Consider the following 27,001-nt stretch of genomic DNA (forward strand, 5'->3'; position numbering starts at 1 on the left):
TCATCCATACTAGTAAGCATTATATTTTAAGAGCGTTTGGTCTGAAGAACTTAGGATTTACAAATTTACCACAGTGATTAGGGTTTGCTGTATTTCTACCCAATCAAACTTTTCTTGGCAACAATAGGATAATGAGAGACTGACAAAAAAAAAAACATTCTAAATGATGCCATGCAGATCTTTGGCAACGTATTACAGGTGACTGAGCTATTTGAGGTTTGTTACATATGAACTGCAAATAAAAAAGGGGATCTCTGTAACCCACTGAGCTATCTACATCAAATAGAATGTTGTAGTCTACATGGTACATATTCTTTGCAGCAAGCATATTAACCCTCTTTGCTACATTATGATTTGCGTAAACTTCCAACATACTAAACTCCGATCTACCTCCAGCTGGAAAATGAATTACAGGGAACTCTGCAGCAGGTGCTTTTAAATGTATACATTTATTTTTTAACACAGTGTCCCATTAGCTCAGCACCAGGTGCCGCTGCACCAGTCTAACCGCCCTCAACGTGGCCCTTGGCCCTACCTTTCTCCGTTTTCACACAGGGTTGGATACTGCTAGATAAGCTGAGAAAAGGCCAGGTTGGTGAGAGGTCCCCAATAATTTGAGTGGTCACTTTTATACTCTTATTGCAGGTATCTAAAGTAACCAAATACAAGGTGTGTCAGAAAACAAAAACATGCTATGCCACAAGTAATACAGACAAGCTATTTTTGCCTCTTCTTCCCTGCTCCAAACCTCTCTCGATGTGCTTTCTCATCATCACCTGCTCAGACATTTCCATTAGTGCTGCAACTCCTAAAATAAGGTCCAGCATGCATCACAAGTAGTGACACACTACTGAGACTGGATGCCTCTAAACTTTCAACTGCAGCTGTCTGTGCTCTAGTAGCTGTGGACGCAGTCTGAAACTTTTCCAGTGTAGAAGTCCGCTTTGCTAGAACCTGGGTCACATTACCACTGAAGTTCCCCTTTTCTGCTAGGAGTCTAATGGTGCAAGGACACAGCTGACCTGTTGGACAGTCCAGCCTATCCACAGATCTACTGAACCCCCCCAATCCTTGACAACAGGTGCCCTTGTCTCCACCTCTGGATAAGATATTTGTCATCTCCAAAAATGCACTCTTGCTTGTGTGATCAAGGAGTTCTCCCCCCAACTCATGCCCATAAATCCTGTCTTGATCATCTTATTCAGGTCCAATACTTTGCTATTTAGCAGGCATATGTTCCTTACTAGTTATCACTGGACCATCAACACCGATGGCTCCAGTGAAACTGGCAGCTATTTGGGTCATCTCTCCGGCCTACATGAGGGCCCTTCCTCTCAGGGCCAACTTTATCACAGCTAGCAGCTGGTGCAACAATCTTTATTGGCACCCCCTCATGACCTCCTTCTATAATGATCCCTTCACTAAGACATCCAAATGACGCTCCTCATCTCTCTAAAGCCCCACTTTATTGAATTTGTATAGTGCGACTCTTACTAATGTAGAGTGTCTGAGCACTTTACAACACAGATACAATATAAAGAGATTCAATCATACAAGTGTGTAAATCTATGTACAGGAAATGTTACACAAGACAATGAGGACCACAAGGTGTAGGAGTCATAATAAACAGTACTTGTAATGGAGAAGCACAAACTCCGAATTTGAAACATAACCAAGTGGTTGGGTCGAATTTACTACCAAAAGGATCGCTGAGACAAAAGTACTAACCCACTAGGCTATCTGAATAAAATACAGTTCTGTGGTCTGCATATTACATGAGTGTTAGGCACGTTATTTCTCTGCACCATTTTATGAAGAGCCAAAGCTGCAACTTGACAAAACTTAGATCTCTCCATTAGGGTTCATTATTCACCAGTTATCTTGACATTTTAAATATTGGTGAAAATTACTGGGCACACAAGGAACTCTGAAGCAGGTGTTTTTAACCCAATCAGATGTTTCAAAATGCAGCTCCCTCTGAGCTTGGAGAGCTTCGTATGAAACCTCATGCAATACCACATGTATCTAATTTCCTCAGAGGTCCGGTGTACCATACCTACAGCATTTATTCCTTCTGGGTTCCCAAGGCAGATTTTTAGGTGGTCTCAGACATTTTCAAGGATGGCTTCCCAACTGGGAGAAGATAGTCACCAGAATACTAGAGACCCTGCCCTTTGGTGGAGTGTTTAAAATTTGGGACTTGAGTGTGTCCCGGGACGTAGACTCGACAATGTCCATGATACAATAGAGGGAAGATAGCTTCATATTAGAGGGCAACCTATATCTTGGTGAGACCTTTATTAAGTTTCAGGAGGCAAGGAACACATTTGGAGTCAGTGCCGGACAATTCCTCTAGTATGCAAAACTAACCAGCACAGCAAGGAAAACCTCGACATGTTTTCTAAATTCTCCCACTCAGTCTTGTGTGCCGGCCCATATTTTTCAGTTGGGAGCGGGTAGATACATGGCTACCTGTATCTACAAAGCCCTGAAAAGTGAAAAAACAACTATTAATGAGGGTCAGGAGTTGGTGGAAGGTGAACTTTGGTTAATGACTCTCAGACAACATCTAGTCCTGAACATGCCGACTGGTGAAAGAAGTCTCAAACAATTTGAGATCTAAACTCATCCATTTCAACTTTCTTCATTGAGCTTACCTCACACCAACCAAACTTACCAAAATCTACCTAACAAAATCATTGGACTGCCACAAATGTACCAGCTGGAACATTTGCCACAACACTCTTCAGTAGATGTAATAGATAAAAGATGGAATGCAATTTCCTGCAATTAAAAGTGATAATAGTAAGACATTGTGTGGCTACAGGCTGGATGGGGGTAGTAGGCCAAACTGGGGAGCTGTGGGCCCTAGATATTCTATAAAGAACATTGGTAGAGGAAATACATATCAGACATTGCAGAAGGGATGATAAGCTCATGGAGGACCTGTAGGTGTTGCAGGCAGTGATGGATGACTTCCTTGCTCAAAGAGAACAATAGTGTAAGAATGAATAGAAAGCAACCTAGAGAGTGAGGGTAGTATATTTAGAAACTGGTGCAAGCTTCCCTCACACAGAATGTACAATGCAAGCTTCCCTTACAGAGAAGGTACAATGCAAGCTTCCCTCACACAGAAGGGACAATGCAAGCTTCCCTCACACTGAAGGTACAATCCAAGCTTCCCTCACACAGATGTGACAAGGCAAGCTTCTCTCACAGAGAAGGTACAATACAAGCGTCCCTCACAGAGAAGGTACAATGCAAGCATCTCTCACACAGAAGGTACGATGCAAGCTTCCCTCACAGAGAATGTACCATGCAAGATTCCCTCCCACATAGCAGATACAGTACAGGCAGCAGCAGTGTATGCTTACCTCAAGCACAGCCAATACAGCACAGGCAGCAGTGCAGTTTCCCTCACAGAGAAGATAACATGCAAGCTTCCCTCACACAGAGCAGATACAGTAGAGGCAGCAGTGCATATTTCACTCACACACAGAGAAGATAGAGCAGAGGCAGCAGAAGCGCAAGCTTCCCTCATCCCCAGCAGACACACCACACCAGCAGTGCAAGCTTCTCTCACACACAGAGCAGATACACCACTCCTGCAGTGCAAGCTTCCATCACAGACAGCACAGATGCAGCACAGCAGACGTGCAAGCGTCCCTCATACACAGCACAGATACAGCACAGCAGCAGTGCAAGCTTCCCTCGCACACATGAGATACAGCACAGACAGCGTCAAGGCAAGCTTCCCTCACATGCAGCAGATACAGCACAGCAGCAATGCAAGCTTCCCTCACACCCAGAGCAGATACAGCAAAGGCAGCAGCAATTCAAACTTTTCTCACACACAGCAGATACAGCACAGCAGCAGTGCAAGCTTCCTTGAGACACAGCACAGATCCAACACAGCAGCAGTGCTTCCTCACAGAGAATGTAGCATGTAAGCTTCCCTAACACACAGCAAATACAGTACAGGAAGCAGCAGTGCATGCTTCCCCCACACATAGCAGATACAGCACAGGCAGCAGTGCATGCTCCCTCACAGAGAATGTACAATGCAAGCTTTCCTTACACACAGCAGATACAGCACAAGCAACAGTGCACACTTCACTCACACACAGAACAGATACAGCACAGGTAGCAGCATTTGTTTAAGTTAGAGCAATTGGCATTGTAAATGGGAATGTCCTTTACCTAAGTTTTATGGAGTGTATGTATGTGGTGTGTAATGGATTAATGTGCTTTGGATTATATTAGGTCAGTTGTGGAATTGTGTGGCGTGGGAAGGTATAGAGTGGATTTGTGTTGTGAAATTATATGGTTTGGTGTGTTTATTTGCATGGTAATTATGTGGTATTGAGTGTACTGAAAATATGTGGGGGGGAACTGTGTGTTATGGATTGAAATTATGTGTAATGGTATTTTGTGTTGTGGAGTGGTGTGTAGTGGAGCGTAATTATGTGGTGTGCTGTTGAATTTTGTGGGCTAATGTTTATTATGTTTTGTGAAGGAGGAGGAGGAACTGACGACTCAGCAGATGCAGACGCGCTAGTTCCGGGTGGCTCACGGCAGGACAGACTGCGATGCGAGCGGGGCGCGGGCAAGGACTGGAGCCCGAGTGCGGCACATAGGCAGAGATTCGGAGATTTGGGCTGCAAAGTTTTCGAAAGTGGCGGAAGGTCGACTGGGTCAGTTGGCACTGCAATACTAATGGAAGCAGCGGCAGTGGTAGCTGGCCGGCTGTAAAGAAAATTGGAAGTGCCAGTCAGTGCCGCAAGGTGCAAGGGAGGAGGCAAGGGGAGTTGCTGCTCTACTGGTCATGATCGCTGTGCCTCTGGTCCCAGCTTTTTGCCTCTAGCCGCACCATCAGCAGTGCCATCTGACCCCACCTCTCCAGTCTTGTTGAAACTCCATATAGGGGCCAGAGAGGGACTGAGTGATAGAGGCGGAGAGGGCCCAGAGAGACCAGAGGGCCCAGACATCACAAACATTATAACAACAAGCGAAGACCCAGGCACGCAGGCACTCAGAGGTGAAAGACACGGCAAGGCTTCTAGGCTCCCAGGTGCCTCCAGACTGCACAGCTCAGATCCCTGGGGCAAAAGGACAAAGAACAAAGAACATTGTGCACAGAGCATTGCAATCTAGAGCCTCAGAGACTTAGAAACTAAGCAGGAAGCGACATAGAGACTGGTGGCATTTCCAAAAACACTTGGCTGTAGGCAGCCCTCTCAGCAGAAGTAGCCAGCAATAGTTTGACTCATTGCGCAAATTTAAGCGTCTCTCATCTGAGAAAGGGTTGGCTAGAACACTCAGACCCAGGGGCGGCAGCAGGATGACATTAACACGTGGAAAGAAAAAAGCTGCAAAGAGGCAAAGGCAAGGCTCCCAGGGGAAGGCCGGTATGAGCCAAAAAGCAAATCCATAGAAAGTAAAATACTTCCTAACCCGGTGCAATCAAAGGACTCATTCTACAAATCTCCAAGCCAGGGCAGAAAAGCAGGATATAAAATCATGGATTTCTTGCTTACTAAGAGGTAGTCGAACTCCATCAACGCCTTAAAAGGTTTAGTTTTTTCAAACAATACAGATATAAAAGACACAGTAGTTGTGGAACAACAAATGCACCAAACCCTCTGCATAATAAAACTGTCTTAACAATCAATGCAGAAATTCACAGATGTTACCAAAATGACACCTTTTCCACTTTAAGTCTGAGCAACTGGAACAATTGGGGGAGAGTTTGTGCTGCACCTCATATCTCAAACAACCCCGCAAGAAGATAATGATACTGACTGCATCATAATAGAGGAACATCCGCTAACAGATCTCTCAGACATCTGTCCAGATATACCACCAGACACTCAGATCACAAACAACAAAGCAAAATTGAGTTCCATCTGCAGCTCAACCTCACCAAGGAAAGATTACTCACTTTTTACAGCAATAACTCCAACGATACCTGACACGCATGCAACTCAAGTAGTCACAGTAAATGAGTGACAACAGGAATCCGATGCACCTGGGGTCCACAAAATGGGGACCAAATCAGACGCTGATCCATTAACATCAGGAGATTCGTGGACGGCTCTGCTATCAACAATGGACGTGATGTTGTCAGCCATTCAATTTCAAGCTGACAAACAAGATACTCAGGTAGAATTACTTAATATCCTGGCTGTCCGCATTGTGAGCATTGATAACAAGCTTCAAACACATGAACGATCTGATAAAGAAGGCTCAAACCCATTCATATACCCAGCAGGTGACATGTCAGTGTGCCACTATAGGTGAGAACTCACAAAGAACCCTGGAAATTTTAAATGACATCTTAAAAGAGGTAAAAGTCCAGACCCTTAGAACTCAAGATCACTTTAGCAGTAATGGTGATAAGGCCATTGGAACCCAAGCAAACAAGGAAAGCACACAAAATATGGAGGATCCCCCAAATGAAAGTAATAAGGTGAGGGAAAACTGTTTTCCTGGACAGGAAAGGACTCAGAGTAATATAGAGGGAAGATCACGCCTCAGCATACAAGAAATAATTCCAACCAAGGACGAATTGAAGGAATTGTCTGTTAACAATTCTACAGTGGAGGAAACCTCCCTCACGAAAAGGGAAAAGAAACGCCAAAGGAAAGCATAGAAAAAATCAAAAGGGGTCCAGCAATGTTATATATGGAAATCATTTGCTAAATTTAATGGCTTGCTGAGTAAGGAATCAGGAAGAACAGACAATAGCAATAAAACAGTAGGCAGGGCAAAATCCAGACCAAGGGGGGAAGAACAGCCGGCCAGCAAGGATAATCCAACATGTGAACCATGCGCTACCGAATATCAGCGAACATCTCAGCAACAGTCACATAAAACTACTGTCGCTGAGCGGGGCGGTAGCCCCGCAATTGGTGAGGTGGCTTCAAGAGTACCACATGGAAAAAATACAAAGATCTGTCAGTGCCCAGAATAGCGAACTCAGTAGGCAGATGGCAGGATGGAAATTGTCAAAATCGGGGAGTATAACCCCCAACGTGCAAGCACTGAATATAAAACAATCACAATAAGCCAGTCTGTGGGAAACAACAAACAGATTTCAGACCAAATTCTATATCCTTGGTCAGACGAGATTTAAACAGTGCAGCACAAAAAAGAATTCTAGGACACCAGACTTCACATGATAAAGTGGTTTTAGAGGATAATAAACTACTCTTAATCCCTTGCTACGACTTGAATTGGGTATTTGATATTTTAAATAGAGGTACCATACTGAAGTTAATAAAAGCAATTCAGCCCCTGGCTCATATTTCTACTACAGAATTGTTGACCGTCGGGTTTACGCCACATCCCAGAAATAAGGACAAAGAGGCAACGCTGAGATCTTGGGCTAAGTCCACTATTATTGAACAGATTTTAGCACATCAGGAAACGTTTAGTGCATGGGGCATTGTCTTGCAAAAATTAGAAATGCTTTGATACCCCAACCTTTTGATACCGGAACAAAAGAAGAGTAGCTCGATTTTAAAAGGGGCCGTGGGAGTAGAAACTTCCCCGACAGAATGGAATATCTAACAATAGTAACGCACCAAAGCCTGCTCCATTAAGGAACGTGCTAACAGGTTTTATTGGTATGCCCTTGACAATCAAACAGGTTAGAAGGCAACACTCAAACGATCACAGTCATAATGGTACTGATTAAAATCCAGAAAACATCCATATCTGTTCATGGAATACTCATGGTCTAAAAAACGTGGTTACTGATGAGGCGACAGTAAGTTTCCTACAGCAGTTTGAAATCATCATGTTGCAAGAAACACGGTGTAAGGAGCCGATGCAAATTCCTGGATTCACTGGACACCCAAAGGGGGGGCCTCACAACATTCTGCTCCACAAAAATCAACTGGGTAATAAAACAGATTGACTTAGGAATCGATTGGCTGCAACCAATAAAGTTGGAACATCGGGTTTCATCAGGTAACAATAGAACTTTACTACTGATCAACGTATACATTTACCCGAATAAAACACAAAATAGTGAAAACATGGAAACATTGATCAGCATCATAAAAACGCTACAGAGGCAAAACAAGAATTAAATTTTTACTGTGTCTGGCGATTTCATCCTAGACTTGAGAAAGGGCAGCACAGCACACCTCAACTGAACATATGTGAATACATAGTTTGATAACTTGTGTTTGTGCTGCCGGCGCCTCTTTCTGAGGATGCTACATCTGCACAACTAACCTTCTCAAGTGGTACCAAAAAATCTAATATCGACTTCACATTAATAAATGAAACCACATTGTCATTGATCTTAGCATACAGGATTCAACAACGCACAGAGAGCGATCATTTTCCACAACTCATTAAGATTAGGAATGAATGGAATCGGCTCCCATCAGCAAATATCATAATTTCTGCTCCAGTGACTTATGATATAAAGAAAGTGAAATGGAAGGGACATGGCCTAGGCAAAGTAATGGAAGAAGTGCACCGCAATGCAGGCACACTTGAAGAGCTTAAAGATACATTGAGAAAGCGGGAACAAAAAGATCATTTCCCAGGAGAATGAGTGGCAGCTTGGAAAAAATTGAGCGATTCCTTAATTACCAAATTTTCATCAAAATACATCTCCCAATTTCTGTCATAGAGGCAAACAACAAAGTTAAGAGCGGAGGAACAGAAAAGCCATGGTATAATAATGCACTGCATTATCAGAAAAATCAAGTCTCAAGAGAATTAAAAAAAAGACCCAAAGGACATTCGATGGGGCAGGAAATCTGATAACATAAGGCTATTTGAATGAAGAACCAAATACAAGAAAAATTGCTGGATGGCAAAACAGAGATAACATGATGACTTGTAGGCCAAGCTACTCATGTCTAACAAACAGAAAAATAATAAACATTTCTGGGAACTGATAAACTGATTAAATCAGGGGAAAAATCGACATATGAACATAGGCATTGATGCAGCTACATGGGAAGCCCACATACAAACAATGTTCTCACTTTCAGAGCACCCCGAGAAGGAGGAGGCCATTAAGGCAGTTGGTAATTTAGGTAAGATTAACTTTGGCTTCAGAGTGACAACACAGACCGATCTATCGCTATCTGATAATGAACTAAAATATGCGCTAAAGAATATTGATATTGAAAAGCTAACTGTTTTATTAAGAAACTAAAACTGGAAAAGGCAGCTGGCCAAAATGGCATTCCAAATGCCATTTTTAGAAGGGACCCCTCATACTCCGCTCACTATCTGGCGCTGCTTTTTAACAACCTCCAGGGCACTACAGGGCTACCAGAAGCATGGAAAGGTAGCATTATCCATCCAATGTACAAAACAGGATATCTGTCAACTCCCTCAAATTATAGGCTAATAGACCTGATAGACGTGGAAGCAAAACTCTATGCAGCCTGTCTACTGCAACAACTTGCAGAATGGATTTACGACAGACATCTAATTCCACAATGCCAGACAGCCTTCAGAGCAGGCATGGGAGCTATCACTAACCTGGCTTCCCTGGCCCTGCTGGGAAACAAAGCTAGACTAAAGAACAAAAGGTTATTTGCATGTTTTGTTGACATGAAGGCAGCTTTTGATTGTGTACCAAGGCACTGTCTATGGGAGAAACTGAAAGGCTGGGGCTTACCCTGCAGCCTTCTTAATCCAATGATGTATCTGTATTCGGGCACTTGGGCGCAAGTAAAAATTGGAGAGGGCGGCTACCTTACCAACAGATTATCAGCAGTAAAAGGATTAAAACAAGGGTGTGTACTAGCTCCCACACTGTTCAACTTATGTCTTGCAGATCTAGAGGAGGCCCTTGCACCTGTAAATAGTCATCCACCTGTACTGGCCAGGAAAGGAATAGCATGGTTACAATATGCAGACAACATAGTTTTACTCAGTCAAACACCAGTTGGACTACAGCATAGTATGGATGCATTTCACATATATATAACAAAGCAAGGTCTGGAACTGAATATGAGTAAAACAGAAGTTGTCCGCGTGATCGATAAGAAATTTAAATCTGTTTCATGGTTCTTAAACGGAACCAGGGTGGAGGTCGCCCCACATATAAATATATGGGATTATCTATGGATCACCTCATGTCTTTCAAATCACAGCTTGCTGTCGCTCAGGCCAAAGCCCTCTCATTGACCTATGGCTTCAGAGTATTAAAACAAAAATTGAACTGCCCATCATACACTCACCTACTTTCAGTTATGGCAGCAAGGCTAATGCCTACCATCCCCTATATAGCTGAAATTATGCTGGGGAAGGAGGCAGTTTGTTTCAATCGAGTCCAGGCAAAAGCCTATATATTGGTTTTTCGGATTCCACGTCCAGCCTCTCCAGCCCAGGTCCGCTTAGAATTGGGTTTAAAAACCTACGAACATCAGAGTAAATGTGCCTTCATTAAATTATGCTGGAGAATATGTGCAGCAGAGACTGACACCATTAACAATCTATGTTGGATTGAAATCGAGGAGCAACAGCGATATAACAACAAAGGCACCTGTGGTCACCACCGAAACAATTGCATAAATATGAGACACTTGGGAGCGGAACCTGGCCAAAGGGGAGTTTTATCAGAAGGCAAATGCTGTCACTAAAATGAAGTCTCTAATTTTTTCTTAATATAAACTGCCTAGAAGACAGCATGCATGAACTGTTTTAACATCATATGCAACTTCACGGGCTCAGGAATATCTAGCAGCATCCTTCAACCAGTCATTGAAATATCGGTTTATCCTTTTTCGATTTGGGTTGATGGAAACGAAAGACATAGGGGCATATTTATACTCTGTGTGCGCCGAATTTGCGTGGTTTATTTCGACGCAAATTCGACGCAAAACTAACTCCATATTTATACTTTGGCGTTAGACGCGTCTAGCGCCAAAGTTCATGGAGTTAGCGTCATTTTTTTGCGTGAACACCTTCCTTGCGTTAATGATATGCAAGGTAGACGTACCCGTCTTAAAAAATGACTCCGATGCATTTGCGTCGTATTTATTCTCCCGAGCAAAAATGACGCCCGGGAGTGGGCGGGTCTAAAAAACCCACATTAGCGCCGGATTTTAGTGCCTGGGTCAGGGCAGGCGTTAAGGGACCTGTGGGCTCAGAATGAGCCCAGAGGTGCCCTCCCCTGCCCCCAGGGACACCCCCTGCCACCCTTGCCCACCCCAGGAGGACACCCAAGGATGGAGGGACCCACCCCAGGGACATTAAGGTAAGTTCAGGTAAGTATTTTTAAAAAAAAACATTTGTGGCATGGGGGGCCTGATTTGTGCCCCCCTACATGCCACTATGCCCAATGACCATGCCCAGGGGACAAAAGTCCCCTGGGCATGGCCATTGGGCAAGGGGGCATGACTCTTGTCTTTGCTAAGACAGGAGTAATTTCAATGGGGGTTGGGCGTCGTAAAAAAATTGCGCAAATCGGGTTGAGGCGCACCATTTCTGGACGCCCATACGCCATTTTCCCCCTACGCCGGCGCTGCCTGGTGTACGTCGTTTTTTTTAACGCACACCAGACAGCGCCGGCGGCTAACGCCGGCTAACGTCATTGAATAAATACGGCGCCCGCATGGCACTTCAGAATGGCGTTAGCCGGCGCTAAATTTTTTGGCGCAAAACTGCGTTAGCGCAGTTTTGCGTCAAAAAGTATAAATATGGCCCATGGTCCCTTCATGGAGACAGCAAGTACAGGCACATTTTTGCCGACTGTGTGGGTATAGATTAGAATCACTACAACACATTTTTTGTGTGGGCCCGGCTTTACTAGGCCTCAGGAAATTGTATTTGAAAAACATCCTCAGGTAATTAAATATACGCTCATGTAGGCCAGTCATTATTAGTTGACTTAGTGGTTTCTCAATCCCATTTTCTTGTGTAGGGACCAAATTTATGGTACACACCCAAAAAGAACTAGGAAATAAACTCTAGTAAGCCAAGAGAGTGCATGGTTTATTAATTGGTGTTAGAAGAGTTTTAAACGGTTAATTGCAGCAAAAAATAAGCTATAGGAAAGGTTAGGGAAATTTATTTTAAGCAATTAACAGTGTAGCTGCAAAATGGGAGTAAGAAAATCGTTTAAGAGCAAAGCTGCAATTAGTGGAGCAGGTTTTAAGGACGTATAATTTAATATCACGATAAAGGATATCGGTATGATTTAGTGTTAATTATTTAAGGATACTCCCTGAAATTTATTTTTAGCTATTAATAGTGCAGCTGCAATTTGGGAGTAAGAAAACTGATTAAGAACAAGGTTGAGAATTAGTTTCAAATAAGCAAATCGTGTCTTTAAGAGCTTTTAATTTATCTAGTGAATTGTTAAATATTTACATCGGATGTGTGCTTGAATTGTGATGGTTTTAATTAACCTTGTCAATAAACTTCTTCTTCTTATTATGTTTTGTGAATTGGATGTATGTGGTGTGTAGTGGAATTGTTGTTGTGGATTGGAATTATGTGGTTTGCTGTGGAGTTGTGTGATGTGTAATGGCTTTTTGTGGAGTTCAATAGTGAGGCATAGAACAGTCTGGCATTGAGTAAAATTATATTGAGTGGAATTATGTGACACAGTGTGGAGTGTATTTATGTAGATTGTTGTTGTGTGACATATAGTGGGCAAAAACACGAAACTGGAGTGGGAAAGAGAAACAAGAAAGAGGCAATGAGGGAGGATAAAGAAAAAGAGGAGCGATGGAGAAAGAGAAATGAGAAGATAGAAAGAGAAACGAGAAGGAGAGAAAGAGTATTAGGGCAGAAAGAGAAACGATGCGTAGAGAGAATTGAGAGGGATAAAGAAATGAGTACCTAAACATGTCTGTCATCATTTGATTTGTAAAATGGAACGGTGTGTGTCAGTAGCCTTCATGTTCGCATGCTGCCAAAGATTGAGATCTAAATTGTGCTTTACATTTCTCACGGGCCCTAAAATATACGAGACCAAATGCTTAAGTATCTGGGTTCAAAAACAGAAGTAGGTGAGCGCTACATAAATTGAAACTGCACAAAAATGTAGCAGCTTCCAAGACATGGCTGAAATGTAAATCACATCCAGGAACGTGTACAAATGGTCGTCTTTAGAAACAGCCATCACATATACATTAAGAGCGGAAGTGGAGCTTACTGCAAATCCATCTATCCCCATTTCCTCTCTGAACGACAGTACACAAAATCTGACCGAAACCATTGCATTTATGCCATCGCAACAAGCCACTCCTCTCAAATAGAGTCATCTCCTCTCCCTTAATGGGCACATCTCAGCTTTAGAATAACACCGATCCCTCTTTCTACTTCAGACCACACATTCCCTGCAAAGGTTCCTTTTTAAATCTTAGAGAGAGGAAATTTGCTTTAAGTCGAGCGGTTGGGGAGGAGCTTCAAGAGCAACCAAGGGCATAGCCCAGCAGTAGAAAAGTAATCAGACATTTTAAAATCCATCCCGTGCGACCCAAACGTATATATCAAATAAAGGAGGTCTCCAAGATCATACTGTCTGACTGAGACAAAGGTGAGAGGTGGAATTGGTGTGAAGCTAACTTTGCCTTTTAAGAAACAGAGGGTTGGAGATTAGAAGGTCATGGCAGATAAATTGCCAGAAAGAGTACGGGGGGGGGGGGGGCAGCTAAATGTGGAAATGGGCATAAGCCGTAATGTAATTAAAACATGGAACAACCTCCCTTGACTCTTGACGGCGTGATAAAAGATATCAATGGAGGGCAGCGTGTGTCACTTAGTTGTCCATTTACTTGAGCAGTGTGCTACAAATACGTCTGTGGTGCGGGTCGGGTTAAAAAAAACAAAACAAAAAAAAAACACAGCCACAGTGTTAAAAAATGGGCCCAAACGTGCATCGGTTTTCACACCTTTGCACATGCATGACATATATCCAGTTGGTGCCTTGATGGTCTTTTTGGTGTCATACCCCAGATCTCATGTGTGACAACAATGCTCGATATTTAAAAGTAGTGGGCTTCAAATAATTAGAATGCCAAACTGTCCCATTCTCAGAGGGAAGCTAAGAGTACATCAAGAGTGAGAGTAAAGGTGGAGACAGAGTATAGGAGTCTGGTAGGCCGCTTCCGCAGTCACCTTTTCTTGACTCCCTGTACACGGGATTATGTCCAGCATCCCAGGATGCATGCCCCTAGCTCGTGACCCCGCTGACCGTTCCCTAGATCGCTTTAACCCTTCTAATGTGGTTAACTTCAACATACAGACACTGCCTTAGAGACTTAGGGCCAGATGTATCATCACGGCCCTTTGCGATTTGGAAATAGCGATTTTTAAGAAATCGCTATTTCCGACTAGCAAAGTGCCATGTATCACATTTGCGATTCCTTAATAGCGATTTCTTTTTTATTTGTGAAAGGCAACAGGCCCCATTCGCAGCTATGGGCCTGTTGGCCCATATCTGCACATTTTTTTGCATTTCCACAATTGCGATTTCTGAACCAGAAATCGCAATTTTGGAAATGCAAAACCCCAGGGTGCTGCGGGCCTAAGGCCCCTCTGCTGCACCCCAAATATTTTTTTAAGGACATGTAAGGTGCACACATGCCAAAAGGGCATGTGTGCTTTACATGTACAATTTAAAAATGCATTTTAAATGCATTTTTTAATTTTGCACATGGTTACCACCAAGTTCAACTTGGTGGTAATTAGCAAATCCTAAATTCCAAAATCGCATTTAGGAATTGCTTCATACATGTGCTAAGGAATCGCAAATAAGGAATCCTTATTTGCGATTTCTTATTTAGAGAGTCGCAATTTGCGACTCTCTAAACAGGGTTGCAATTTTAAGGAATCGCTATTTTAGCGATTCCTTAAAATTGCGTTCAAAATGTGTTTCATACATTTTGAACTAGTTTTTTGCATTCGCAAACGGGCATTTGCACCGTTTGCGAATGCAAAAAACCTTGATACATCTGGCCCTTGATTTACTGCTGCACCCAAGCATTTTGAATGACAACATTGCTAACTGACCTCATGTAAGAAAGGTGACATTTTCGATTTTCAACCAACAGCAGTAAGGGCGGACGGTTGAGGGCAGATTCGGCTGCTATAACTAGATGCGGCACAGGCACCAGAGTTTAACATGGGATGAAAGAAAGTGGGAATTGACATGGCAACGAGGAGCAGCAGCGAGATAGTGCTAGAGACGAATGCATTTAAGGATGGCTAAACAACGGAAAAGGCATGACCTATGTATGCCTTTCACAAATAAAAAAGAAAGAGAATTTTAAAAGGCAAGCCCACGAACCAATGAAAGTGATGGGTGTGACCAACAGAGACACAACACCTGTGCGCTCGACCTAAAAAAGATTTTAGAAAGAAGGACGACTTCCAAACAATTTGTCATTGTAGGAGATAGTCTCCTCTGCCAGTTTCTCCAGTTCTACTTCAGAAAACTCCTGTTTCTTTTCCGTGCCTCTGTCCTCCTTTCTGGGGCTCCTGCTTTGGGTTTGGAGTCTCCTGTTGCCGTGAACACCTATCTAATTGTATGCTCTCCTCACTAGGACTGTGGTCCCTACTTGGACAGGGTGCATACCTCTGCCAACAATAGACTCCAATTTCTAACACATATCATAACATAGTACTGTGAAATCAATGACTCCTTATGATACTAGGGGCTTCATGTAGAGGAAAGTATGGTATGAAACCCTCAAAATAATTCCACTAAACACTGCACATCATGTACACTCTTCGATTCCCCTGTGCCCACTGTCCACCCACTGTCCCCCACTCTGCAGCCCTTAGTCATTCCACAGCCGATACCTTTGGCCCCTGGGAAAATCCTTGTGAGTATCCATTTTCTAGCTGGTCCATTTTCCACGTTTTTAAAGTTAGTACTTTAACCTGCAGTCTGATTTTATTTTTATATAGGGCAGTTAGACCTGCAGTGAAAACAGCTTTTTGGGCCTTGTCACTGTATGGATATGTTAACATGCCCCAATTTTATATAACAGGCACCCTATCTTGTAGGCTACAAGGACTAAATGGTGACTTACTAATATTTAAAAAAGGATTATTTTAACACGTCATCCCACAATTTTTAAATTGCAGCAGCCACGCTACAATGGTAGACCTCAAGGCATGTTTTCCTTGTCACACTAGTGGATGGTACGCAATCTATGCACTTTCCATGCCATGATTGCTGTTTCTACACCGCATCTAAAAGGTGTACAGCAGAAATAAATATGCCATTCAGGCATTAGCCAATTTCTACATGTTTGAGGGGTCAGAGCACATAAACTACCATTAGTGGTGTAGCTAAGTTGCCATGGGCCCAAGTGCAACCAAGTAACTGGACCTTCTCACTAGGGTGACATCTTAGTCTTACCTCTTAAACACCTCAACCACCCTAATAGTGTTCACATCTGCCTTATCAAAATTCACTACCACTCTCAATCACACACTGTTGTATTTCCAATTATGGTATTGCATTTCTGCAAGTCAAAGCCATAATCCTAAAAAGCATTACCAAAAACAATAGGTATAGCCCTTCTAAAATGCATGCACACAAAGACATAACATGCAGGATCCCCACACTGACACTGCTGCCCTCTCATAGAAACATCCCTCAAGTTGCACTCATGCAGGCATATGCCTAGCCCTGCACTCACACTGGCACAACTTTCAACCTCTAGACCACTTACCTGCTTTCGCACAGGCACACCGTTCAGAGAGTACTCACAAATCATGGTGGCTATTGTGCACTCACACAATCATATTGCTCAGGCACAGCTATACCACTCACTAGGAAGGAGCAACGTTGGGAAAGATTATGATATAGGAGTCACAAGTTGAGTATCCAGTGCATCAGTCCACTAGTGCAACTCAGAGCTGTTGAGGTAAGGTTAAGCCTAACTGTCTGCCTAGGTTATCTAATCTACCACAAGCCACAATTTGACCAGCACTGGAGAATACTGCCAGTCTGATGTTTTTGGACTTTTGCTGGGGTGAGTCTTGGCTTAAAAAAAACTCCCACTTGCCTTCTATAAACAAGGTGGTGGTTGTCTTTGTAGTGCAAGCATATGCTAACATTACAAAAGAAAAAAAACACAAAAGAAAAAATATGCCAATTAATTGTGGAATCAAGTGTTTCAGTAGAAAAAAAAATAAGGCGTTGCACTTGTCTGCCAGATTGTAATACTAAAAAATGATGGAGTATACAGAATGCCATTTCACGATGGTGGCATGGGTTTGAAGCTTGCAGCAGTGATGAATGGCACTCTGTATAAGAAAGTTTTGGTCCAGTAGCAATGGCAGTGGAGATGTTGGTAATCTCATTATTGTATTAGCATTAGCCAGTATTTGCATGTGAGCTGCTGGGTGATGAACTAAAGAAAATATCTCTTGAGTTCAAACTTCTAAGGACACAGTGTAACAAAGATAAAGGCCCTGATTTAGATGTGGGCGGAGGGGAATATTCCATTGCAAATGTGACAGATATCCCGTCTGCAGTATTACGATCCCATTATATCCTATGAGGATAGAATACAGCGGATGGGATATCTGTCACATTTGTGACGGAGCATTCCCTCCGCCCAGGTCTATATCAGGCCCGAAGTATGCAAAATACTGTTACTCAGACTATCTGACACACTAAAGACCACTAGTTTCCTACTAGACAAAGCCAACATTCGCAGCAAAGCCAATGCCTGAAGAGGGTTGATCCAATGTCCAATTGTATGCGTGTCTTTCTGAACAGCTGAACCAATATGTGAATGACACTCTGTCAAATGAATAACTAAAGTAGGCATGTCTTTTGGTGAGACCAAAACACAAAGTAATAGAGCACAGGGAGCAGGAGCACAGGGGTCCATAGCTCACAAGCATAAGACATACAGCTCTGGTCAAGAGCATCACACTCTTCCCTGAAAGACATGGAACAAGTGTTGTTCTACAGGTCCAAGGCAAGTTTCCTTTAAAGACATGGAACAAGTGTGGCATTGCAGTGCCACACAGTGCAATTTTCCTTCCAAGACATGAAACAAGTATGCTACTGCAGGGGCAGCCAGTGAAAGTTTCCTTCAAAGAGAGAACAAAAGCGGTATTGCAGAGACAGTGCAAGCTTCATTCAAAGACATAGAACAATGGGGTGTTGCAGGGCGAGTGAAAGTTTTCTTCAAAGACATGGAACAGGTGTGGTGCTCAGGTCCAGGTCAAGCATGTTTCAAAGTCATGGAACAAGTGGGGTACTGCAAAGCCAGCCACTACAAGCTTCCGTCAAAAACATGGAATAAGTGTCGCACTGGGTAGCACTATTTAACGCTCAGATACAATGAACAGACAGCATTTCAGATTTGGTACAAGTGTAAGGAATAACACTTTGGTGCATGAGTGCAAGCTTGACTCACATGCATAACAAGATTTCTGCACACAAAACAGGTACAGTATAAGGCAGGAGTACATGCTTCCCTTATATTTATAGAACATGTAAAAATCTGGTCTGAAACAATGGAAGCTTCCCCTACATACACAAATCATGGATAGCAGCTGCAGCAGCAGTCCACGTCTGTGTGTAAGCACACACAATGTGCAGCATTTGGCAGATGGGTAGGTTCCCCTACATGCACATAGGTCTAGAATGATCATCAGCAGTGCAAGCAAAGATATCCTCACATACAAAATAGTTATCATGCTACAGGCAGCTTATTTCAAGCACAGAATACCTGGAGTAAAGTACAGAGGTGGGTAAGCCACTGAAGACTTGAGTCAGATTGTATGCTCTGGTTCAGCTCGAAGCCCTTTTGAGCACTCCAGTCCAAAAAGGTGCTGAGTTTTCTTGTGCCTTGTGCTTCTGCCTTGTACCCACACTCTAACCTCATGCTCTAGGAAGGAAAGAGAAAGCATTAAACTTTCATGTCAAACACGAGCGAGGAATGGATACCAGCCTAGTCACTGAATTACACAATGTGAGACCAAAAACCCTGGGATCAATGCCAGATTAGTTAATTGACCAAATTGTGTGATTTTAGGAAATTATCTTATTTTATTGTGCCTCCTATTTTTTCATTATTGCATATGAGAAAATCCTGAAATATGTGTGAATGTGTGCTGTACACAAATCTCCCTGTGTTTAACCTAATGTATTATAATATTGCTGTCTGTAGAATATGACAATAGCCCAGTTATTGGCTCAAATGACAACTGACTTGCCTCTTAGTTCACTTATGGTATGTCGTCGAAGCGAGGGGTGGAGGCATGAATGTTTCTAAGCTTACGTTTAAAAGCTATCACCTTTATTGAACTCCTCTCAATGCAGTGGTATAATCGTATGCACTAAATTGAAATGCTTGTCAGAACAAAATACTTTTTTGAACTTTGGAGGCACTGTATCTGATTTTTATTTGATGTTGACATGGCCCCATGGCTCAGCTCATGCTAGAGCTCTTAGAGCCAAGAGGGGCTCTTAGAGCCAAGACAGACCCTTAACACGGCTCTCTCTGTTGATTTGCTGACTAGCCCACTTTTGATACAGTGTTCTATATAAAACGTACTCAAGTTCGCCCTCCCTCAGTATCTCTCTATGTAGGGAACAACTTTTCTAAGATTCTGGCTGATTTTCATGGGTCTCAGAAGGATAACTATTTCACCTGCAGTTTTAATAATGAAGAATTGTGCATTAGCAACCTGAAGAAGTAGTTTAGAAAAATGTTCATAAATATAATCAAGCATTGCTTAAATCATTCATTTTTCCAGTTCCAGCATCCTGTCCTAAGTAAATCTATGTTCTAGGGGGTGCCATAGTTCAGGGCTCCAAGATGGCCATACTCTAGTGAAGGTCCTTGTGTCAGCTGCTCTAGCCATTGTCACCTGGGCAGATAGCTCCCAGCAGGGGTCCCTGTCACAGATGGAATTTAGTGGTCCCCTGTTATGCCCTGATTGAGACCATCCCCGGAGCCTCTGGGGCAGAAGTCATCACTCACTGTCCACTGATGCCGCGGACTTGCTGCCCACCCACCCTTGGAATATAGGGTGCTGGTATGTTGAATTACTGGAGGAACCAAACCACTCAACTAAATTCCCCTCCAGGAATGGGGGCTGCTGTGAACATTGAAGATGTCTGGGGGAACCCATCAGGGATTGGTACCTCTGGGGACTTGCCCTTCTGGGGCCTACTCATGCCTTTGGGCTGAAGCAGAGCATGGTGCTGCGCCTTCACCTTGTGTGGTGTTCCAGGACCCTGGGGTGCTCTCAGGTGAGGCTATGAGGACGCTAGGGGCACAAAGGGATCAGAGTGCCCCATCTCACTGCTTCCTCCAACCGTCCTTCCTGCAGTGAGGGCTGCGACGACTGATGTATGCTGATTAATGCTATGGTGGTGCATGATCCAGCCTCTAGGTAGGTGAGGCCACATCTAAGAAGATCCTCTTTGAACCCACTGGTTTTAAGGGGCACCCGCTACTGCTGTAGACTGCAGAGAAAATGTCAGGACCCATCAGGGAACAGTGGCTGGGGAATCTCCCCCTGCATGGGCCTGCTCATGTGTCCGTGGCTACTTCATAGCCCGGAGGCAGGGCCCTACTTCTGAATCTGCATCTGTGGATGATTTCTGGAAGACCCAGTACTGCCTGGTGAGGAGGTTTGGGGTGCCAAAGGTTTTAGGGGGCTGGAGCATGCTGGTTGTGGGAACCACAACTCTCACCCACCTTGCTGTGTGGAATGTTGCTGATGTGGCCTGCTGAGGCCTTCCTGGAGACATTGTGGGGACCCGGGAGACTACAGGGGAGTGACACAGGATTTGGGCCTGTGAGTCCCTGTGGCCCTGTGGGTCTGTCAGTCCAATGCCCTCCAGGACTAAAGAGTGAGGCTCAGGCCCTATGCTGTGTTGAAGAGGAGCTTGGGTAGCAAGAGGTCCTATAAGTGTGTCTCCTTCCCCCCAATTTACTATCTGGGGTCTTTGACAAACCCGCTTGAACCCAGAGAAGAAGCATACAGTGCCAAGGGGTGGGTAAGGCGTGAACTGCTCCTGGTACTCTATCAGGCCCATGGTGTCACCTTCCAGCTGGGAGGTACAGACTTCTGCTGTGATGATCCAATTCTCATGTTTGTCGATGGCACTGGTTAATTTGTCAACCTTGGTGGCAAGTGTTCTGTGCAAGACACTGACCTGAGTTCCAGGCATTCCGATGGGGGATGACAATTCCTCAATCCCAATGAGGACTAACATGACCGTGTTGAAGAGTAAATTGCCCTCCTGCTAGTACTCAAGGGGAAGGGGGTTTGGGAAGTCAAAAAGAGAAAATACCAGCTTCTGCTTCGTGGACTGCAGAATAAGACTGCTGGATCCAGGACTTCTTAATTCTCAAAATACTGGGTTCTTGGCTTTTAGGATTCTGGGCTGCAAAAGAAATACTTCTTTAATGTATGGAACTTGCATAAACTTTTGTGGAATTATACATTGCATAATGTCAATTACTGTTGAAACATAGTTTGTTTATTACATACATTTCTATAAGGCTGAGCAAGTCTCTTCCTCTTTTTTCAAAACTTTCACAGGGTCTCTGAAGATATGTCCAAACTCAAAAACAATCACCTCGACTAAAGAGCCTCTTTGTGTTCTAGCATAATCTCTTGCCAAAAATAATTTTGATAGACTTGCTCTGTTAGTGATCTCCTAATTTTCAGGGGAGCACTAGTTGCAGGAAATATATCTGTCCTTAATGTCTGCGTAGCGGTATCTTGAATTCCCACCCAAACGATAAACCACACTAGTTCTTGTTGTCATAAATTATTTAAAAGACAGAGCTCTATTTTGTTTCAATGGTTTTAGTGCAGGGTGCAATAAGCGATTAATCTTTCTTTACCTTGCAGCAAAGTTACTTGCTTGAAAACTTCAGAAGAATGCAGACTGGGTTTTTCACCTTTCCTATTTTCTCTCTTTTACAGGAAATAAAGGATCATCAGCAGAAGACGGAAGAGGAGAGCCGGAACTCTGCCTGAAGCTGACAGGAGGATGAAGATCGCCGGAACTTGACTGGAGGCTGTTTGGAGGACGAGAAATGCTGGAACTCGACTAGAAGCTGGTCGGGGAATGGTATCACAGGGACTTAACTGGAGGCAGGCTGGAGGACAACAAACTTGACTTGCACTGGAACTCCACTGAAGGCAGGAACTTGACTTGACTATAAGCAAGTCTGCGGAGCAATAGATACAAAGCCAAGCAAGCCCCTAGAGTCACACTCATCCTTAAATATTCGAATGTGCACTTGTGCCTTTTGGCAGTTATTTGCCTGTTAAGGAAATAAGCAATTACCCTCATGATTGTGGCACATGTCCAAAACAGATCAAATTGTAAAGAGGGCATGTTTTGGCAGTTACAGGTGACACAAGTTTAGTAGGTGGGAGACAACGTGCAAAATCAACAAGCATTGGTTATAATAATTGAGACATTTAACAAGCAGTGGTTATTGTAAATGTGATATTCAAGGATGTAATGAATATACCCAAATAAGTCTGAATGCTGCAAGCAACAGCACCTTACTGTCATCGACCTCATGGATGTTCTAGGGTACCCACAAGAGTTCTCCCCCTCAAAGGCTGATGTGCTGGGAGTGGTTTCAGAGGATTTAACAGATGAGAGTGTCGCACCAAACAAGAGGCATGAACAAAAGATCTGGGTTCCCAAGAATGTTCAGAAGGATCACATCCTTTCCAATCTACCAGACAATGCAATTTACCATGTCTTCGCTTATTGTCCAATATACGACGTACCTCATATTCCAGATGCCAATTGACAGTGACTGGTGTGGGTGGTGAGTCAGGTCTGGTGTTTGAGTGATAGGGTTTTAACAGAGACACCGCAAATACCAGGTGTTTCGTATATTCCAGAGGGGGTCGGTGAGAAAGTAAAACAGTGCGTGGACTGAGTAATTATCTGTGAACTCTGCCAATCTTAGGGCTTCGTCCCAAGTACCTGTTAGTGAGAACAGGAGGCACCTGAGTGTTTTTTTCTAGTGTCTGGTTAACTTTTTCTGTTTGACCATCCGTTTGAGGGTGGTAAGCAGTGGATAGGGCAATTTCTATGCCAAGCGAAGAACAAAAGGCCTTCCAGAATCTTGATATGAATTGACTTCCACGTTCGGAGATAATTTTTGTTGTCAAGCCATGGAGTTTGACAATATGGTGCAGGAACAGAGTGCTAAGCTCAGCCGCTGTTGGTAATTTTTTGAGTGGTATGAAATGTGCCATTTTTGACAAGATGTCTACTACAACTAACATGGTAGTATGTTTGTTAGATTCTGGTAAGCCTGTAAAAAAATCCATGCTGACTGTGTCCCATGTTATTGGTGGAATTGGCAATGGTTGGAGAAGACCAGCAGGAGGGAGGTGTGAGGATTTATTCTGAGCACAGGTTGGTCATGAATTTACATAAACATCTTGGCGCATGGTTGCCCAGCCATAGTGGAATCATGATCCCAGACTAGTATTTGATTTTGCAATACCTGCCTTGGAATGTACAATTTCCGTGAACGTATGTTATAGTCGTGTTCAATCATATTATATGGTTTTCTGAGCCACTGTTCAGGGGGAGGTCATGAGAAGCCTTCTTGACATTATCCATGAAGGGGTCTATTGTGATTAGAGTTAGTACTTTGTCTGCAGGTATCATACTGGGAGGGTTAATAGTACTAGCATCCTCTGGATGACATATACGTGATAAGATAGCTGATTGAAGTTGTTTGGTTCCTGGTTTTTATGTGATGATAAAATCAAAATCGCTAAAAAAGTGAAGCCAGCACATTTGCCTTAGGGTTAAAGCCTTAACTGAACTAAAGAATTGCAAATTCTAATGGTTAGTGTAGATGGTGACAGTGTCCTTTGATCCCAGCAAATGATGTCGCCGCTTGGTAAATGCTTTTTTAATAGTTAATAGTTCTTTTTTAGCATTGTTATAGTTTTGTTCAACTAGAAGGAGATTCTTCTAATAAAAGGCTACCGCATGGAGATGCCCTGTCACGTGATCTTTCTGTAATAACATCCCTCCCAAAGTGAATTGAGAAGCATCAGCTTCATCGTAAAATGGCTGCTCAAGACCTGGGTGGCGTAAAATGGGAGCAGAGGTGAAACTTTATTTTGAGAGTTGTAAAGACCTGTTCCGCTGCTTGAGACCAGATAAATGGTTCATGCTTGTTTAATAAGGTGGTTATAGGGGCCACTACGTCAGAAATTTGTTGGATGAAGCACCTATAAAAATTGGTGAAACAGAGAATATTTTGGACATCTTTAACATATGTAGGGATGGCCATGAAAGAATAGTGTCTACCATTTTGGGGTCCATGGTAATGCCACTGGGTGACAAGTGATATCCAAGCACCTGAATCAGTGTTTAAGGTGCATTTTTCTAATTTGGAATACAGGGAGTGTTCATGTAGACGTTTTGGAATGGCCCTAGCAAGCTGAGTATGCTCCTGCTTATTTTTGGAGAATATCAAGATGTCATCTATATAGACAACAGTGCAGACATCTAGGAACTCATGCAAACCATCATTGATAAAGTATTGGAATGCTGCCGGGGTGTTGCAAAGCCCAAAGGGCATCACAGTGTAGTTGAGAACGAGAACACTGGAGCTTAACTGGAACTTAAGTGGAGGCAGGCCCAACTTGACTTGCAGTGGAACTGGACTGGAGGCAGGAACTTGACTGGAAACAGGTGAGCGGAGCCAAGCAAGGCCTCAGAGTCACAAGCATCCTTAAATAATCAAATTTGCATATACACCTTTTGGCAATTGATTGCTTGTTAAGGAAATGCGCAATTATCCTCCTGATTGTGGCACATGTTCAATACAGATCACATTGTGAAGAGCACATGTTTTGGCAGTTACAGTTGGCATAGGTTTAGCAGGTGGGATATAGCATGCACAATCATCAAGCATTGGGTATAATAAATGAGACATTTATCAAGCAGTGGTTTATGCAAACTTGATATTCAAGGATGTAATGAATACACCCCCAAAAAGTCTGAATACTGCAAGCAACAACACCTTATTGTAATTGAGCTCTTGGACATGCAAGTGTACTCACAATAGTAAAGGTATCAATATTATTATGTATGGAGGTAAGGCTTGCGTGGGTATGGAGCACAAGGGAGCGCATATCCAGTTCTGGTTCCGGGTAGGGGCTGGAAAGGTAGTGGGCTGTACAGAATGATGTATTTTGGCCACCTTTGTAGTCTCAAATTGTAGTTTAGCCTGTCAGCCTACCACCTTCCCCATTGTGGCAATGCGAGATCATTGAGCCCACTATAACAGTTGTTTCACTTTACTCCGTAGGTGCGGAATGTCAATCTCATATGTGTCAATTGTTCCCTCAGGGCCTGTGAGGCAACCTCCCCATGCCAGTCCAATCCAGACACAGTCTATCTGTCCCTCTCCACCGCCTGGTAGGCAGATGACAAATCTGGATTCCAGGATTTTATCCACAATTTTGGCCAACAGACCAACCTGCCTGATAACCGCACTGATCCTTCTGGACCAATATGGGTTTGTCCCAGGCAGGTCTACGGTGCACAGTTTGCATACCCTATTTGTGCTACTCCACCAGCTCAACCCCATGCAAGAGGCGGTGGCGGTCTTTTTGGCTGCCAGCAAGGCCTTTGACTTGTGAGAGTGGCCCTATCTCTTTGCGGTACTAACGAGGCTAGGCATCCTACAGCAGTTTATAAGATGGATGAAACTATTGTATTCTTTCCCAACTAACCATATGCCATGGGAAGGGGCTACTTTTGGAGCCTTTTTAAATCGAATGGGACTCAAGACAAGGATGCCTGCTGTTCCCCCTTCTTTATGCTTTGACCTCAGAGGCTCTGGCCTTCGCTATAGGACAGCTGCACAACAGAAAGGTTTGACATGTTACCTCTGCAACTTAGTAGTGTCCCGCTATGCAGATGACATCAGGCTGTATCTAATGGACCCGGCCTGCAACCTTCCTCTAGTTATCCACAAATTTACATTATTTCATGCGGGTTCCACACTTTCCATAAACTGGAACAAATCCACAATCTTTAAACTCATCCAGCCACGATCCCCCGACCACTAGACTTTCCCCTTCTATGGGCAGCACAGTCTATTAAATATCCATTATTCTGGGTACACTGAGATAAAGAGGTGATTATCCTTGAAAATTATGGAACCGACATGACCCTCTATAGAGGACTAAGTGGCCACATAGGGGACCTGTCTGCTCTTGCTCCTGGGTCGAATTGCACTGATAAAAATTGCCAAACTCCTCTATCTCTTCCTCTATATCCCCATCCACCCTCACCAAACTTGTATACAGTCATGTTAATCTGGGTGGGATGATAACCACTGGTGAAATGGGAAACTTTGATTCTGCCATGTCGGGGAGGCTAAATGCATGGAACTTTGAGCTATATTATTTATGTGCTTAGATGCTTAGGTGCATTTCACACATTTCTGGTACAAACCTCTGCCCTGTATGGCGCACCTGCCGATTTAGATGAACAGTGCCCACCCCCTCCCACTTGTGGTACTGCTGGGCAGATTCTTCGCTGCAACTGGGTGGAAATAGACATAATTACCAATACACAACTGGTCTGGGCAGGGATCCAAAAGAAGCTACAGGTGCCCATACTCTACTCTCCCAGGAAGACCCTAACACCGTTCTTGCATAAACCACTCACTTCTAATGCCATGCTGTTGTACCACCTCCATATGTGGGGCCGGTCCACATTGGGAAACCTCCTCCCTGAGGGTCATTTCTTGGATTGTCTGACAGAGCTCTTTGGGGCAGCCTCCACCCACGGATCCCATCACATACTACTGTAAGTGCCTCATCTAAGGTGCAATACCCAACCTTTCGAATACTCCCTCCATGTTTCTGGATGTCACCACAGTCAGACACATGGTGACCAAACTGTATTTTTCTGTTCAATCAGAGTCTCCACTGCCATACTTTAAGGCCAGGGACCAGTGGGACCTGAATCTTGGGGAGGCTCTATCGGATGAGGATTGGA

The sequence above is a fragment of the Pleurodeles waltl genome, chromosome 3_1, assembly GCF_031143425.1.
Source record: "Pleurodeles waltl isolate 20211129_DDA chromosome 3_1, aPleWal1.hap1.20221129, whole genome shotgun sequence".
NCBI classification, from domain to species: Eukaryota; Metazoa; Chordata; class Amphibia; order Caudata; family Salamandridae; genus Pleurodeles; species Pleurodeles waltl.